Genomic DNA, 17,364 nt, shown 5'->3' with positions numbered 1-17,364 from the left:
TTTGATAAAGGAGGCAAGAATATACAATGGAGAAAAGACAGCCTCTTCAATAAGTGGTGCTGGGAAAATTGGACAGCTACATGTAAAAGAATGAAATTAGAACACAATACACAAAAATAAACACCATACACAAAAATAAACTCAAAATGGATTAAAGACTTAAATGTAAGGCCAGATACTATAAAACTCTTAGAGGTAAACATAGGAAGAACACTCTTTGACATAAATTACAGCGAGATCCTTTTTGACCCACCTCCTAGAGAAATGGAAATAAAAATAAATAAATGGAACCTAATGAAACTTAAAAGCTTTTGCACAGCAAAGGAAACAAGACAAAACAGACAACCCTCAGAATGGGAAAAAATATTTGCAAACGAAGCTAATGACAAAGGATTAATCTCCAAAATATACAAGCAGCTTATTCAGCTCAATATCAAAAATACAAACACCCCGATCCAAAAATGGGCAGAAGATCTAAGTAGACATTTCTCCAAAGAAGATATACAGATTGCCAACAAACACATGAAAGGATGCTCAACATCACTAATCATTAGAGAAATGCCAATCAAAATTACAATGTATCACCTCACACCGGTCAGAATGACCATTAATGGCCAAAAATCTACAAACAGTAAGTGCTGGAGAGGGTGTGGAGAAAAGGGAACCCTCTTGCACTGTTGGTGCGAATGTAAATTGATACAGCCACTATGGAGAACAGCATGGAGGTTCCTTAAAAAACTAAAAGCAAAACTACCATATGACCCAGCAATCCCACTACTGGGCATATACCCTGAGAAAACCATAATTCAAGAAGAGTCATGTACCACAATATTCATTGCAGCACTATTTACACTAGCCAGGACATGGAAGCAACCTAAGTGTCCATTGACAAATGAATGGATAAAGAAGATGTGGCACATATATACAATGGAATATTGCTCAGCCATATAAAGAAACCAAATTGAGTTATTTGTAGTGAGGTGGATGGACCTAGAGTCTGTCATACAGAGTGAAGTAAGTCAGATAGAGAAAAATACCGTATGCTAACACATATATATGGAATCTAAAAAAAAAAAAAAAGACATAGAGAATGGATTTGAGGACATGGGGAGGGGGAGGGGAAGCTGGGATGAAGTGAGCGAGCGGCATTGACATATATACACTACCAAATGTAAAATAGATAGCCAGTGGGAAGCAGCCACCATAGCACAGGGAGATCAGCTTGGTGCTTTGTGACCACCTAGTGCGGTGGGATAAGGAGGGCGGTAGGGAGACGCAAGAGGGAGGGGATGCGAGGATATGTGTATACATATAGCTGATTCACTTTGTTATAAAGCAGAAACTAACACAACATTGTAAAGCAGTTATACTCCAATAAGGATGTTTAAAAAAATCATATAAAAAAAAATGACAAAGCAAAGGGGGTTTCCTGCTGAGGGTGGTGACAGTACCTGTAAAACAACTGAATCAGACAGTGGGTCTGTGACTCTACTGTCCTAATCCTTAACTGCTTAAGCCTGCTTTTTTTTTGACTCGGAGGCGTGGGAGATTTCAGCTTATCTACAAACAAGAGACAGGAGACATGGAGCGGTCTTTGTATTGTACTTGAGGGGGGCTGGGGGCACAAGGTTCTGCTGGGTTCCAAAACCACAGGCTGTTAGAAGAAAGTGTTTGCTGGCAAGGTTGAAGTCAACATCTTTTTATAAATGGAGAAGCTGAGGCTGTGAGAGGGGAAGTGACTTGCCCCAGTTGGGGCTAGTACTCAGTAGTAAAGCTGAAATTAGAAAGTTGCTCCCCAGGGCCTAGCCCGAGGCACCCCATTCACCTTGGTGTGGTAGGAAGAACACGGCCTTGGCCTTGGGAACACAGTTAATGAGGTTGGAATCCAGACTCTGACACTCAGCTCTACAAGCACCGAGTCAGTTACCTCTGGAAAGCCCAATTTCCCCCTGGGTAAAGTGGGGATAAGAAATAATGCCAGTCTCCCATGGCTGTTATGTAGATTACATGAGGTATTGTATGTAAAAGTTTTGTAGCCAAAGTGTAATAAATGCCCGTTCCCTCCTTTGCCTCCTACCTATGATGGCAGTGGATAAGGAGGCTGAAATGATGTGGCCTCATCAGCCTCCCCACACCCAGGCAGGAAGGCACCACACTGGAGAGTGAAAGAGACTCCTGTGTGCACTGGCACACACAAGGGCACACTGGGGTTTCTAGTTAAGTGTGTCTTCGTGCCCCTTGCTTCGTGTTTTTGATACTTATACAGAATTTATTTCTGGTTCCAGGTGACTAAACATTCACTTTGCATTTGTGCAAATGATTATTGTGGTTCCCTGTTTACTCCAAAGACCTTTTTTTAGCACCAAAAGATCCCTATGGTAACAGAAGAATCATGCTGAGAAAAGATTTCTGCCAAGAATCAATTTCCTGAAGTCAGGAGGCCTTATCATTCACAGTCTGTGTGCAAAGCTTTTTTTTTTTTAAATGCACGATAGCCTCCTTTATTGATTTCTCCGTTCACCCAGCCTCCCATTGCTTGCTGTTTCCCCCTGACTTTTGGAATCTTACCCTGGGTGGTAAAGAATTGGCGAGACACTCCCTACCCAAGGAGGTGCTGTGCAAAAGCCAACTCACCCCAGCGCTGGGACCTTTTAGCTTGGCCGGGAGCACAGGTGTGGCAGGCTGGGGGGCTTTGTGGTGCCCCCAAAGGGCCACTGGGAGGTTGGCTGAAGGTCTTCAGGAAATGTTTACTTGAGGCAGATCTGGGTCACGTTTTAGCTATGTGATCTCAGGCAAACTAATTAACTTCTGAGTATCTGGAGAATATTCTCCATGACAGAAATTGTAGGATTTAGTTTCTTTTTTTTTTGCAGTTTAACGTGCATATATTGAGTACCTGCTGTATGCCAGGCACTGGGAAATCATCATAGAATAAATAAGTCACACTCCCTGCTGTCAAGGAGAGCCAGAATTAAGTTCAGGGACGTGCAAGTTTTATCCCAAGCACACTGGTTAGGAGCACATGTGCTGCTGAGGGTCAGATCAGGGCATGCAGCCTGGCTTTGCCATTCTCTGGAAAAGGCTAAGGGATCTTAGGCAACACATTAACCTTTGTAAATTTCTGTTTTCAAGTCCGTAAAGTAGGAATAATGATTCTTCGTAGCCTGGGTGTGAGGTTTAAATGAGATCTAATTTTTGTGACCAAGTTACTGCCAGCTCTCTGTGCTCAGTCTTCCATTTAACATAAGAATAAAAATGATCTAGGGATCTCTTCCCACCTGCTGTTGTTTCACCTCGCTGGCCTGTCAATCACACCAACACCTTCTTTCATCTTCTTTCCTATCGCTGTTCTTTCCTCCTCACCCTGAACTCAGCAGGCAGCTCTTTTCCTTTAAGCCCCTGAACACGGCTGGCCAGACACCAGAGCCACCACATCACACACTTCCCCTGAGGTCTGGGGTGAAAGGAGGGCCTGGGTGGTGGTGCTGCCATTGTGCTCCCATTAAGACCTCGGGAAATGTTTCACTGGCTAGGCTTCCTCCCTTGGCCCTGCCCTCTGCCGGGCTGCTGGATGCTGTCCTTGCTCTGTTTCACTCTCCTTCCTCCTCTGGTCAACAGCCCCCCACTTCCAGCCACTAGTGAGCCCCCTCTGGTCAAATCCTAAGTTCCCCTTCATTGCGCAGAGCAATTTATCTCCTCATTGCCTAACCCTTTTTTTAAAAAATTGCGGTAAGAACACTTAACATGAGATCTGCCTTCCTAACAAATTTTAAAGAGTACAATAGAGTATTGTTAACAGTAGGCACAATGTTGTACAGCAGTTCTCTAGAACTTTTTCATCTTGGTTAAGTGAAACTTATACGTGTTGGTTAGTAATTCCCCATCTCCCCCTCCCACAAGCCCATGGCAACCACCATTCTATTCTTTGCTTCCATGAGTTTGACTATTTTAGATACGTGATATAAGTAGAATCATGCAGTATTGGGCCTGTGACTGGTTTATTTCACTTAGCATAATGTCTTCAAGGTCCATCCATGTTGTCACATATAGCAGGATTTCCTCCTTTTTAAAAAGGCCGAATAATATTCCATGGTATGTATATACCACACTTTCTAAATCCGTTCATTTGTTGATAGACATTTAGGTTGTTTCCACAAGTTGGTTATTATGAACGCAGTGAACATGGCAGTGCTAATATCTCTGTGAGATCCTGATTTCAATTCTTTTTTCTCTAACCTTCTTATCTAGGTTATCTATTCCCAGGGGGCTTCTCATTCATAACCAAACATTTCTGTTAGGTTATTTTTCCCAACCAGAGGATCAGGAATCTCTTTGAAAAGAATTCCCTGTCAAGCTTAAATAGCAGACACCTTAAAAACTTTCTCCCTCTGGGACTTCCTTGGTGGCGCAGTAGTTAAGAATCCGCCTGCCAGTGCAGGGCACATAGGTTCGATCCCTGGTCCGGGAAGATCCCACATGCTGCAGAGCAAGTAAGCCTGTGCGCCACAACTACTGAGCCCACGTGCCACAACTACTGAAGCCTACATGCCCTTGAGCCCATGCTCTGAAATAAGAGAAGCCACCACAATGAGAAGCCCGCACAGTGCAACGAATAGTAGCCCCTGCTCGCCGCAATTAGAGAAAGCCCATGAGCAACAACGAAGACCTAATGCAGCCAAAAATAAATAAATAAAATAAAATAAATCATAAACAAAAAAATTCTCCCTCCATTTCCCTTCCCTTAATCATAGTGCTGAGCACAGATCAGCAAATCAGGGTGGAACTAATCACTAACAATTCTTTTTTTTTTTTTTTTTGCGCTACGTGGGCCTCTCACTGTTGTGGCCTCTCCCTTTGTGGAGCACAGGCTGTGGACGTGCAGGCTCAGCGGCCATGGCTCACGGGCCTAGCCGCTCTACGGCATGTGGGATCTTCCCAGACCGGGGCACGAACCCGTGTCCCCTGCATCGGCAGGCAGACTCTCAACCACTGCGCCACCAGGGAAGCCCTAACCATTCGTAATACTGAAAACCTCTGAGGTTTTATTTTTGTGCTTTTCCTCCCAGATGTCTCCCCAACCCCCCCAGAATAATTTTTTGCTGTTCCTCTTTGCTGTTCATTGAGAGTAGGAATAATTCATCCAAACATAAGGAGAGGAAAAAAAGCTTTGTGGGGGAAGGGAGGAGAAAATCAATCTCCTGTCAAAATAGTCTGGCTCCCACATCTGCCCCTTTCACTCAGCCTTTGCTTAAAGTGGGCCTGGCTGGTTGAGATGGATGGGCCGGGAGCTCTGCTCAGCACAGCATCTGTCACTCCCTGCAGAGCTAGGGATGCCTTCTGAGATGAACAGGAAAATGACTAAGTGATGACAGAGAAGTGGCTGCTAATTCCAAGTAGAATTGCCACCTTGGAGAACGCACAGCATTGCCTTTTCACATGGTATTTTCACAACGACCTTGCACTCCCTGCAGAGGCTTATGATCTGAAAATTTGATTCCTAACCAAATGCCCAGGCATCCACTGACTCCTAGAGCTGTAGAGTTTTATGCTGGGAAAAATCCTTTGGAGTGAAAGGCAAAGTTATAAGCTGTGAAATTGGTTTTGGAGGTGTTACCGAACCAAACCTGGGTCCACTTGCTGGCATAATACAGCCAACCTACTGACACTGGGTTGTGGTGAAAGAAAGTGCAGCATTTATCCTAAGGTGCCAGATGTGAAGTCCAGGACAACTCATGCTCAAAAGACCCGGGCTCCTCGAGGGGTTTCAGGGAGGTATTTTTAAAGGCAAAGTGAGGGAGGCGAGTTGCAGGGTATGTGATTAGCTTGCGCACAGTTGTCTAATTGGTTGGTGGTGAGGTAACGGTGGTGTCACAGGGGTTAGGTTCTCAGTCCTCAGGTACCAGTAGGCCTGGGGGCTATGTGCTCCCTGATTTTCAAGTGGTTTACTTCTTCCACGTGGCAGAGGTTTTAGCATCTGTAAAACAACTCAGGAAATGTGCATCAGATACTGTTATCTAGGTACTTCAGAGAGGAACTAAAGCAGAGGATATGGGGGAGGGGTCTGTCCCAGGCCCCATAGGATCCTGCTTGGTTATAGAAGGATAGGAAATTCCTAAGGAAAGTTTCAAGAATTCCAAGATTTCTGAGTGAATGCTGAGGAAAGAACACTGGACTTACTCTGGAAGACTTAAGTGTTAGTTTCCACTTTGACACTAACATTATGTGTGTTATTGGGCAAATTACTTCTCTGAACTTTTTCTCGCCTATAAAATGAGGATGTTGAATGGGAACAATAATTTTCAAATGGTGTTCCTAGGGTCCTATGTGTCCATAAGTTGGGGAAATGCTGGAATAAATGACTTAGAACACTTCAGTAATAACCTTCTCAGAACCTTTAATATGCCAATATGCACAATGACTTTCCAGGACAAGGATAACCTGCAAGTTCTCATAAGCAATTTAAAGCCCTTTAGTGGAGGAGGTGGCAGTCAAGCCACTTATGACTTCATTGGTACTAAATGAAACTTGTTCTGGACATTTAGTTACACAGTTCAGGAAGGTGGAGAGAAGCTAGAGGAGTATAAAGCAGAGCAGCACCAGTCCTGAAGGTAAAGAAAGTGAGTCCCATGAGAATAAAAATCAATAGAAATGAGGATGTGAAGTTAGAAGGAGAGCTGGATAAAAGGCAAGTTGACTGATATTCACTTATATGAAGGGCTTTAATGAAGAGTTGGAGGTCATGGAGGACCAATTAAAGGTAGAATGACTTGAAATTTAAATAATAAGAAAAAAAATCTTACATGTTTGCTCAGTTCCATGTTTGCTCTTCATGCCTTTGTGTAGCTCAGGATTTCCAGCTGGTATCATTTTCCTTCTACAGGAAGGACTTCCTTCACACTTCCTGTGGTGCAGGTCTGCTGGTGAGGTATTCTTTCAGCTTCTGTATGACCGAAATGGTCTTATTTTTCCTTTGTTTTGAAATATAGTTTTACAGAGTGAAGAATTCTAGGTAGACAGTTTTTTCTTTCAGTACTTTAAAGATGTTGCTCCACCGTCTTCCTGCTTTCACCATCTCCAAGAAGAAATTTGCTGTAATTCTTATTTTTATTCCTCCATATGTAATATGTCAGAATTCTCTGGTTGCTTTTAAAATTTGCCCTTTCTCACTTGCTTCTTAGCAATTTGATTGGGATGGGTCTTGGTATAGTTTTCTTCATGTTTCTTGACCTTGGGCTTCATTGAGCTTTCTTTGATCCATGGGTTTATAGTAGTCATCAAATTTGGAAAATTTTAAGCCATTAGTTCTTCAAATAAATTTTCTGTCCATACCCCTTTCTCTGTTGTCTCTTTTGGAGACTCCAGCTACTTACATTTTAGGCTGCCTGTAATTGTCCTGCAGCTTACCGATTTTTTTGGGGGGGTGGGGGGCAGGAGGGAGGGGTTCTTTTTACTCTCTGTGTTTCATTTCAGATGGTTTCTATTGCTGTGCCTTTAAGTTCACTAATCTTCCTCCCTGAAATGTCTAATCTGCTGTGAATACCATTCAGTGTACTTTACGTCTTAGACATTATAGTTTTCATGCCCTGAATTTCTATGTGGGTCTTTAAAAAATATTTCCATGTCTCTCCAGAACTTTTGAGCATATTGGGTAAAATACATTTTAATAAATGATTTAATGTCCTTCTCTGCTTGTTCTACTATCTATGTTAGTTTGGGGTCAGTTTCTATTGATAGATTAATCTTCTCATCATGGGTCATGATTTCTTGCTTCTTTGCATATCTGAAGATCTTTGATTATGCCAAACATTGTGAATTTCATCCTGTTTGGTGCTGATTATTTTTATATTCCTATAAATATCCTTGAACTTTGTTCTGTGATGCAATTAAGTTACTTTGAAACAGATCTTATATGTCTTGCTTTTATGACTTTTTTAGGTGGGTTCAGAGCTGTGCTCAGTCTAGGACCATTTATTCTCTACTACACGATTTTCCTGGGTACTCTACCCAATGTGTATGAATTATGTGTTTTTCTCTCTGGCTGGTAGAAACAGTCACTATTCACAGTCCCGTGTGAGCACTGGGCACTGTTCTCTAATCCTTCAAGATGGTTTGCCCCCAGCATTGGGTAGTTTCCTTAAGTGTCTATGCTTATCAGTACTGTGCTGAATACCCAGGGAACCTCTACAGATGACCCTCTGAGCAATTCTCTCCTTTTTGGTACTCTGTCTTGCAAGCTCAAGCTCCCTTCACCTCCCCAGACTCTCCGTTCAGGGAGTCCATGATCCTCTTTCTGACTTCCCCCTTCATAGGCTGCAGACTGTAAACTCTCTCAAGGCTGTAATCTGAGGCAATTCTAGGGCTCACCTCATTAGTTAGCTATCTCTGGGATCACTGTCCGTCATTGCCTAATATCCAGTGACTTAAAAATCTTTTTTTCATATATTATGTCTTTGTTGTTATTTCAGTAGGAGAGTAAATCCAGTTCCTTTCACTCTATCTCAGGTAGAAGCAAAAGTTTTTAACTTAAAATTGTAGCAGAAAGTTTAAGTTCAACATAAGCAAATGTTTTTTTCTATGACTATTAGGGAAAAAATCATAGAGACAGGAGACTCAGGGATATTTTGGAATCCTCGTCTTGGAGGCCTTAATAAAGGGGACAGAATGTGAGGGCAATCTGACTGTGACATCTGTCACCCCACTGATCACGAGGGTTGATTTGGCTGATCTGGCTGGCTAGGCAGGTGTCCCCTTCCTCCCTCACTGCTCCACAAGCATCCCTCCCAAAGCTGCACACTTAGTTGAAGAGGACAACCTTCACTTATAGAGGAGAACCAGCCTTTAGTCAAGGCTACATGAGTAGCTGCACTCCCCTGCTAGAACCTCCAATCAAGCTCTCCAGGTCCATCTGCAGGAAAACGTAGGGTAGTCAAGCTTCCAAGATTGCAGATACATCCAAATGTGGTGCCGCATGTGGCAGTCTGCCTTTCTTTAAAAAATAAAATAAATGCAATAAAGTGGACAAATGGCATTAGTAATGGGTGGTTATTTATTAAGATTTCTGTCTGATGTATGTGACAGAAAATAAATTCCAACCTTCAGCAAAAAAAGTCATTTATTGGCTTACTACTTTTCTGGGAAGTCCGAGGAGTTGGGCCAAGCACATCTGTCATTCAAGATATGAATGGCCATTCTAGATCCACACCTTTCCTTAACTCGAGGGCCAACACAGAGAGAATAATCCTCTCCCCAGCAGAAGTAAGCTGAATGGCCATTTAAGTCATGTGAACACTGCCAGATTAATTATTGTTTCTAGAGAAATGATTTAAATTACTCTCTGGTTGTTTAGTTTGGATCTTGTTGTTTAGTTTGGATCTCCACACTCCCCTCCAACCCTACCCATCCCCACGATTGACAGTTTTATTAGAATTACATGCAGTGGGGGAGGGAGGGAGTGGGTAGTCAAAATTTTACCCATGAAACATGGGAGAGCTATATGAGATGATCTTACAAGATTTCCACCTACTCTAAAAATTCATGATTGTACGGATCAAAATGAATATAGAAAGGATTTGAAAAATATCAATTATAGGGCTTAAGACAACACACAGTAAATTGATTCCCTTCTTAGGAAGCATTTCTTAAGGTTTTATTTTTCTGAATTTTTTTAATTGACATATAGTTGATTTACAGTGTTGTGTTGATTTCTGCTGTACAGCAAAGTGACTCAGTTATACACATATATACATTCTTTTTTATATTCTTTTCCATTGTGGTTTATCACAGGATATTGAATATAGTTCCCTGTGCCATACAGTAGGACCTTGTAGTTTATCCTGTTTTTCTGATTTTTTTAAGTAATGCGTGCTTATAACTGAAAATTTGCAAAATTGAGAAAATCTCACTGCCCAAAGAAGACCCCTGATAGCATTTCAGCATATATCCAAATTGTTAAAGAACTTGATCGATTTGAATTAAAAGAAGGCATACCTGAATAAAGTCTGTTGCTACGTCTCTTGATATTTCATGCTTACAGAACAAGTTGAATACCAAATCTTGGCATTTATGCTCCTAGTAACAGTGAGCAGATTTTTCAATTAATTATGGCATGTATGCACTTTTGAAAGTCTTACTCCTTTAATCACTTACTACTTGCTGCTCTACATTGTGCGGATATTCAATAAAAATGCACATCATTCATGTCCAGTCACTGCTGCTCTATCCTGCATTACAAAACTTCACTGTGATACACAGCTTATCTTGACATATTTCTGAAAGGTCTTTATATAAATAGCAATGGTGAGGTATGGGTTGGATGGAAGCCATGGTTAATTTTGTGCTCTTTCTACTCATTCATTCCTGCGTTCATCATTCATTTACTCATTTATTCAACAACTTTTTATTGAATTCCTACTATATTCCAGGCACTTACAGGGTAGAAGAGAAATAAATGTGACCAAAACACACATGGTTCCTTTCCTCTCATAGTTGGAAGTTTAATGGGAGATATGGAAAAAAATAAACAAGGCAATGAAATAATTACAAACTGTGATAAGCGCTATAAAGGAAGCAAACAGTGTTGAGATTTATAAAATTTAGACCAGACAAGGTTCTTTTCTCTTCAAACCATCCATAGCTCTGCATTGCTTACATAATGAAGCCCAACTCCTCAGCATGACATTCCAGGTTCTTTATAATATGGCCCCTACCTGATATTCCCAGCTTCCTTTGCCCCCAACACTCAGACACATGTATATATTCAGCGCTCCCTGGACATGTATGTAATGCCAAGGAGCTCAGATTTTGACTTGCTGATGCTGGTACCTTGGAGTAGTTCCAAGTGAGGCAGTGACACAAGCTCAGACAATGTATTCTTTGGATGGTAACTGCAGAGTGGAGTGTGCAGGAGGACCTGGTCAGGTGGATGCATGAGGATCTTTTAGGAAACATCAGCAGGGCTTCAGCAACAGGATGGCATAACCTGAAGTGTCAGTGGGAGTGATGGATCTGCAAGACACTGAAGTGATCCATTCTCTAGGACCTGGCTGTGAGGGCCAGGAGAAGGAGAGAGCAAATGACTCCCAGCCTCCTGGCCTTGAAGGGTTTGGCGAGCTGCCAGCTGAGGCAGTAAAAGTAGCAGTAAAATGGTGTTAAGGTAGTAATACTACTTTAATCAATATATAGATTCTTCCAGAGAAACTCAGAAATAATTTCTTCCTCTGGGGCTCATCAGAGTCTTACAAAAAAAGTACCCAGACTTCTTGCCGGTGGTATTCTGACATCAGAAGACATGGCAAGAAACGTAATTTCATAAGCCTCTAACCTGGGGTCTCACAGGGGTGGTCTATGGTCTGAATCTGTCTTACAGACCAATGAGCTGTCTTTTTAAAACATAGGAAGTTCCCCCCTGAAATTTCTGATTTCCAGCTTCTCTTAATTAAAAATGAGATCTGCTAAAATGTTCATAACACCGATTGGCTGGAACTGAGGGGTGACTCTGTCTTTCCAAAGACGTCTGCCCCTCAAGTTCACCAGGGGCCCCACCGCTCCCTAATGTCCATCTGGACAGCAGATTGAGAAGTCCTCCGTGACTGTTCTGTAAAAGGGCTCTTGTGCAGTGCTTGCAGGGACACGTGTGAGACCATGCGGCACACAGGTGAGGTCGTAAACACAGTCATCCTTCTCTGGTTCAGAAGGCTTGGATCTTCCCCCACACCTCCCCTGCAGGTGCCTGGTCCTGGAGTGCCCCGCGCCGTGGCTGCTCTCCCCACTCCTGAGTCTCTCCCCCAGCAGCATGTGCCCTGATGGGGTCAAACCCAACACTCTGCCCTGTAGCAAGGAGTCCTGCAGGTGAACTGCAGCCTATCTGTTATTTAAGCACTGTTGGCAATAACACTTTCCGTGATATTAATAGGAACAATTATAAAGCACTTAGTCTAGATATACGACTCCTTCAGTGCACCTCAGGGTAGACATTATTATTCCCAGGCTACAGATGTGGAAACAGAGGTACAGAGAAGTACCTCGCATAGGGTTACACCATGGGTGATTAGGGAGAGAGGAGAATCTAGGTTAAATCCTTAGCACCTACCCTTGAAAAATTTCTTGACAGATTATGTATTTTTAAATAAAAATTATTCTTCTTACATCTATTTTTTTTAAACCTTAGTATTATGCATGTTTGGAATTATCTTTAAACAGCCACATCTATCTGGAATTGCTGATTAACTCTACATAGTGGGCCATATGCTTTCCTGTCCTGCCTCTTTCTGCACGTGTTTCTCCTGCTTGGGTTGTGGTCCCCTCCTCCTCCTCCTCTTCGCCCATGTGAATCTCTGCTCTGGAAGCTTCCAGTAGCAATTTGCATATGCCTCTTTAAAAATTTTTTTTAATTAATTTTATTTTTTTACTGAAGTATAGTTGATTCACAATGTTGTGTTCTTTCAGGTGTACAGCAAAGTGATTCAGATATATATATATACATATATGATCTCTCTCTCCCTCTCTCTCTCTCCCTCTCTCTCCCTCTCTCTCTCTCTCTCTCTCTCTCTCTCTCTCTATATATATATATATATATATATATGTATATATGTATATGTTGTTTTTCAGATTCTTTTCCCTTGTAGGTTATTACAAAATATTGGGTATAGTTCCCTGTGCTGTATAGTAGGTCCTTATTGGTTATCTATTTTATATACAGTAGTGTGTATATGTTAATCCCAACCTCATAATTTATCCCTCCCTCCCCCCACCGCCTTTCCCCTTTGGTAACCATGAGTTTGTTTTTTATGTCTGTGGGTCTGTTTCTGTTTTGCATATCAGTTAATTTGTATCATTTGTTTTAGATTCCACATATAAGCAGTATCATATGATATTGGTCTCTCTCTGTCTGACTTACTTCACTTTGTATGCTAATCTCCAGGTCCATCCATGTTGCTGCATATGCCTCTTATAGGTGGCATGGGCACATTTTCTGAGGCAGTCTTGATTTCAAATATTTGGTCCTATTGTTATACTTTCTCACAGCTTGTGTCCAGACCATGGATTCTTGATTCAAAATATATGACCATGGTGTGTGTACAGTCCTTTTAATCTCTACTGAGAGTTTGGGTTTTTTTAATTGCACATGAGTCTCCCTTATGAGACAATGAGGTCCTAAGAGCAGAAATCACATCTTACTCATATTCGTGCTGCAGCCCAGCTTAAATGATAAAGAGCATTGCATGGAGTGGGCAGAGTTTGTCTTGCATCCATTTAGATATCAGTTCTCTTTACTTAATAGCATGTTCAGTTTCCTTTTTCTCTGTCACCATTAAACCAGCTTGGTTGAAATGATAGAAACTTACTCTGAGGCATCAGAGACTAATGCCGATTTTGTGTGGTACTTAATTTTCAATTGGCATCAAAGACCTCATCCAGAAGCATCCACGTAGAAAAGGTCAGTGACTAGAATCCCATGTGTGTGAGGGCCAGTGCATATTAAAATGGACAACCATGGTGAGTTCAGAGCAGAGGTACTGAACCAGGGGTGATTTTCCCCCTTTCTTTCCCCCTCAAAGCAATGTCTGAAGACATTCTTGGTTGTTGTAACTTGGGGAGGGACCTTCTACTGACATCTAGTGGGTAGAGGTGAGGGATCCTACAAAATATCCCACAGTTCACAAGACAGCCCCACAACACAGAATTTTCCAGCCCAAAATGTCAGTAGCTCTGAAGTTGAGAAACTCAGGTTGAGAGGGTTTCCTATTGCTACTGTAACAAATTTCCACAAACACCGTGGCTTAAAACAACACACATTTATGATATTATAGTTCTGGAGGTCAGAAATCTGAATGGGTCTCACTGGGCTAAAATCAAGGTGTCAGCAGGGCTACGTTCCTTCTGGAGGTTCTAAGGGAGAAAACATGTCCTTGCCTTTTCCAGCTTCTAGAGGCCACTCACATTTCGTACTTGTTTCTCCTGCCCTCTTTCTTCAGCAATGTCAGGCCAAGTTCTCAGGTGCCATGCCTCGGGTTCTCCCTCTGCTGCCTCCCTCTTTCACTTAAGGACCCCTGTGATTATGATGGGTCTCTCCAGATAAGCCACAATAATCTCTCTCTTTTCAGGTCATCTGATTAGCAACCTTAATTCCACCTGTAACCTTCTGTAACCTGTAACCTTAATTCTTCTTTGCCCTGGAACCTTACATACTCGTAGGTTTGGAAATTAGGATGTGCGTATCTTTGGGGGCCATTATTCTGCCTACCACAGAGGTCTGTCCATGTCCTACAAGTATTGGCCACAACACAATCCTAAATCAAATGCATTTACTGGCTTTATCAAGACCAGTTTTCAAGTCATTTAAGTAATGCCCAAATACCATGATATGATTTTAAAATAATTATGTGTGGACGGCTCAAGATATATAATTGATTTCATTCCCCTTCAATTATAGTTACTTACTGATCGAGGCCTACCATATGACCTCCTATGGCATTATTTCCTGAGCTGTAGGACTTGTTAAGGGCTCTGGGCTCAACTACACTGGCCTCCCAGTGTCAATACCTGGTAAGAGGTTTACACACAAGCATCAATAGCCAAACGGAACTCAAGGTGCCTTTTCGTTAAGTGCCAGATGCCACAACTCTCAGTGTAAAGATAGGAATCCAAGAGAGGCTTCACTCCCCTTCCCTGAAGATGTAAGACCTCAGCCTAAATTTCCCACCCAGTTACAGGCAGAGTGGAGGTGGAAGAGAAGGAACTCTGGCTGGGCCTGCCGAGAGACTGAGGCCCCGCCCAGGTCTGCCTGCCAAAGGACCCATCACTGTCTGCTCCCTTAGATCAACTTAGAAAATTAGGTTAAAAAAAAAAGCTAACATGAGCTTAGGTAGATATTGGAGAGTTAGATTACCCTTAGGAGGCGTGTTGGAATTTGGGGGCCTTCAGCAAAAGGATTGAGGTTACCAGTGGCGGTACAGAATGGGCGGTGGAGAGAGTACTGGTATTGGAATCAGAAGGTTCTGTGTTCTGGTGCTGGCTCACCTCCGCCTGGGAAGGCTGCCTTAGATAGCTTTCCAGGATCTAAGCCACTGTCCTGCCCCCTGCTGTCCTACAGCGTGGTGTTCCAGCCCCCTTCAAGCAGGGCAGGTGCATGCAAATTACTATTCCCTGCAGAAAATGCACCTGCAGATCGGTGGTCATTATTTTAGGAACACAGTAGGAACATTGCTCTGATTCCAGGCACTCTCCAGCTTTTGATAGTAAGGCCTGAGTACCTGGCATGTCACAGAGGCTGTGGTGCTATTGTTTCCTGGGTTGCCATGTGAGCCCAGAGTAATATTCTCTTGGGAGCCAGTAATATGATTTATTTGAAAGAAAGTCTATAATGAACATGTGCTTCAAATGAAAGAATCAGGATGGTACTGCCAGGGTTCGGCCGGTTACGCTATTGCTCTGCAGGGTGGTAGCTTGAAATTGCTTTTATTAAGGGAATGGAACACAGAGTGGAGAAACGGAGCCTGCTGGCAGCCAGAGGTCTCCTAGCTCTTCACTTTCGATTTGCAAGCATCTGGGATGCCAGCTACGATTGGCAGGGTGCTGGTGCTGGCCTGGCAGGCTGACTGGGCCTGGAGAAGTGCCTTCCCTGCATCCCACGGTCTGCCTGAACTTGCTTTCCCTGGCTCTCTTTCCTCTCTCTGGGTGAGAGTCAGGAAAGAAGAACAGACCCCATTGTCCCCACAGTGCCAGGGTGAGGCAGGTCACGCTTTAGTTAAGAGACCTGGTGACAGGTGGAATGGCTGTGTCCCACTGGCGCTAACATACACAATGCTGTCAACCTGGAGGATTCCAACAGGCTCTGGGTGGACACTGGCCTCACCATCTAGGTGGATGACCTTGTTGGCAACATAAAAAGCATTTTACCAAGTGAGTGAGTGACCCAGAGATGGCCTGGGCACCGCAGAAGGTACGGATGTTGCCATTTGCAGCATATCTTGGCCCATGAAGTTTTGGAAAATGTCCAAAGCCCCCATGTGCTCCCATCAACCCTCCCTGCACTATATGGAGGTGTATTCATCCCCTACAGCCACTGCAACAAATTAAATCAGATTTAGTGGCTTAAAACAACACACATCTATTCTTTTACAGTTCTGAAAGTCAGAAAGCGAAAACCAAGATCTTAGCAGGGCTGTGTTCTTCCTGGAGGCTTCAGAGGAGAATCTATTACCTTCTCTTTTTCAAAATCTAGAAGCCATCTGTATTCCACTCCACTCCAGCTTCTTGCTTCTGTCATCGCATCTCCTGCTACAGACTCTGAGCCTCCTGTGTCTCTCTTGTCAGGACGCTTGTGATTACATTGGGCATAATCTCCCCATCCAGAGCTCCTTAACTTACTCATATCTGCAAAGTTCCCTATACTGTAAGGTAAAAGGTTCCAGGACTGAGAGCTGAACATCTTTGGAGGGTTATTTCTCAACCTACTGCAGGGGGACCACAGCTGGTGGTGGTGTGGGACGGGGAGACCTCATCAAACCTTGCCTCACCCAGCCCAGCAATGCCTCCTTCAGTGTGGCGGCACCGGACACCATGTCAAAGGGCAGCTCTGGACCCCACTTGCTAGGATAGGCCTACCCTAGCCACTTTCCATGACCTCTCTACCGAACCTGAGGCTGCTCATCTTTACTCTGCTGGCAAGTGACCTTGCAGCTCCTTCTCTCCTTTCGGACTTTTTCTTCATCACTAGAGTGATCAGGTTGTGCCATTTCCTTTGTTCTATCCTTGGATTCTCTTATCCATGTCCCACTTATCCTCCCTGTGGCCCTACTCAATTGAACATTTTCTCCAGAAAGCTTACCATGGCCCAAGAAGTTCTGTGAAGTTTGAAAACATTAATGTTACAACAGAAATGCAGAAATATACCATCTCTTGAAGCCAAAGATAAAATCTGAGGGTAGCATGTGGGAAGAGGGATGAGGTCTCAGTGCTTCGGGCATGATGACCAAGGGCAGAGCAGAAGTGGAACCAGTGAGACAACTTGGGGGCAGGAAGCAGAGATTTGTCATAGGTGAGGGTGCCTCAAGGGGAGACCTGCTTAAGAAAGATCTGAAAATGAATGAGAAACCCCCAGGGGATGCCGATGAGACCTCTGCTCAGGAAGTGTTGTCTCTGGGACAGAGGAGACAGTCACTGCTTAGGGCAGCTGGCGGGGGTGGGGGTGGGGTCCCAGGAGGACAGACTATGAACCCAAGACAAGACCTGGACCAACCAGAGAAGATCAGGAACATGGGAGGGTGAGTTTTCTCACTTATTAGTGGAATCCATCTTTTACCACGTGTATTAGTTTCCTGAGGCTGCTGTAACAAATTCCCCAAAACTCAGTGGCTTAAAAGA

The 17,364-nt window shown here is 43.3% G+C and overlaps 1 long non-coding RNA gene across 1 annotated transcript in view; it reads left to right on the top strand.

Annotated features, from left to right (window-relative positions):
• Nucleotides 1-17,364, top strand: part of LOC117313605 (uncharacterized) — a 165,165-nt gene that overhangs the window by 9,252 nt on the left and 138,549 nt on the right. The window lies entirely within an intron of this gene.

The sequence above is a fragment of the Tursiops truncatus genome, chromosome 9 (assembly GCF_011762595.2).
Source record: "Tursiops truncatus isolate mTurTru1 chromosome 9, mTurTru1.mat.Y, whole genome shotgun sequence".
Classification (NCBI taxonomy): domain Eukaryota; kingdom Metazoa; phylum Chordata; class Mammalia; order Artiodactyla; family Delphinidae; genus Tursiops; species Tursiops truncatus.
The sequence above is the reverse complement of the archived record's forward strand: the minus strand, read 5'-3'. Positions and strand labels throughout refer to the sequence as shown.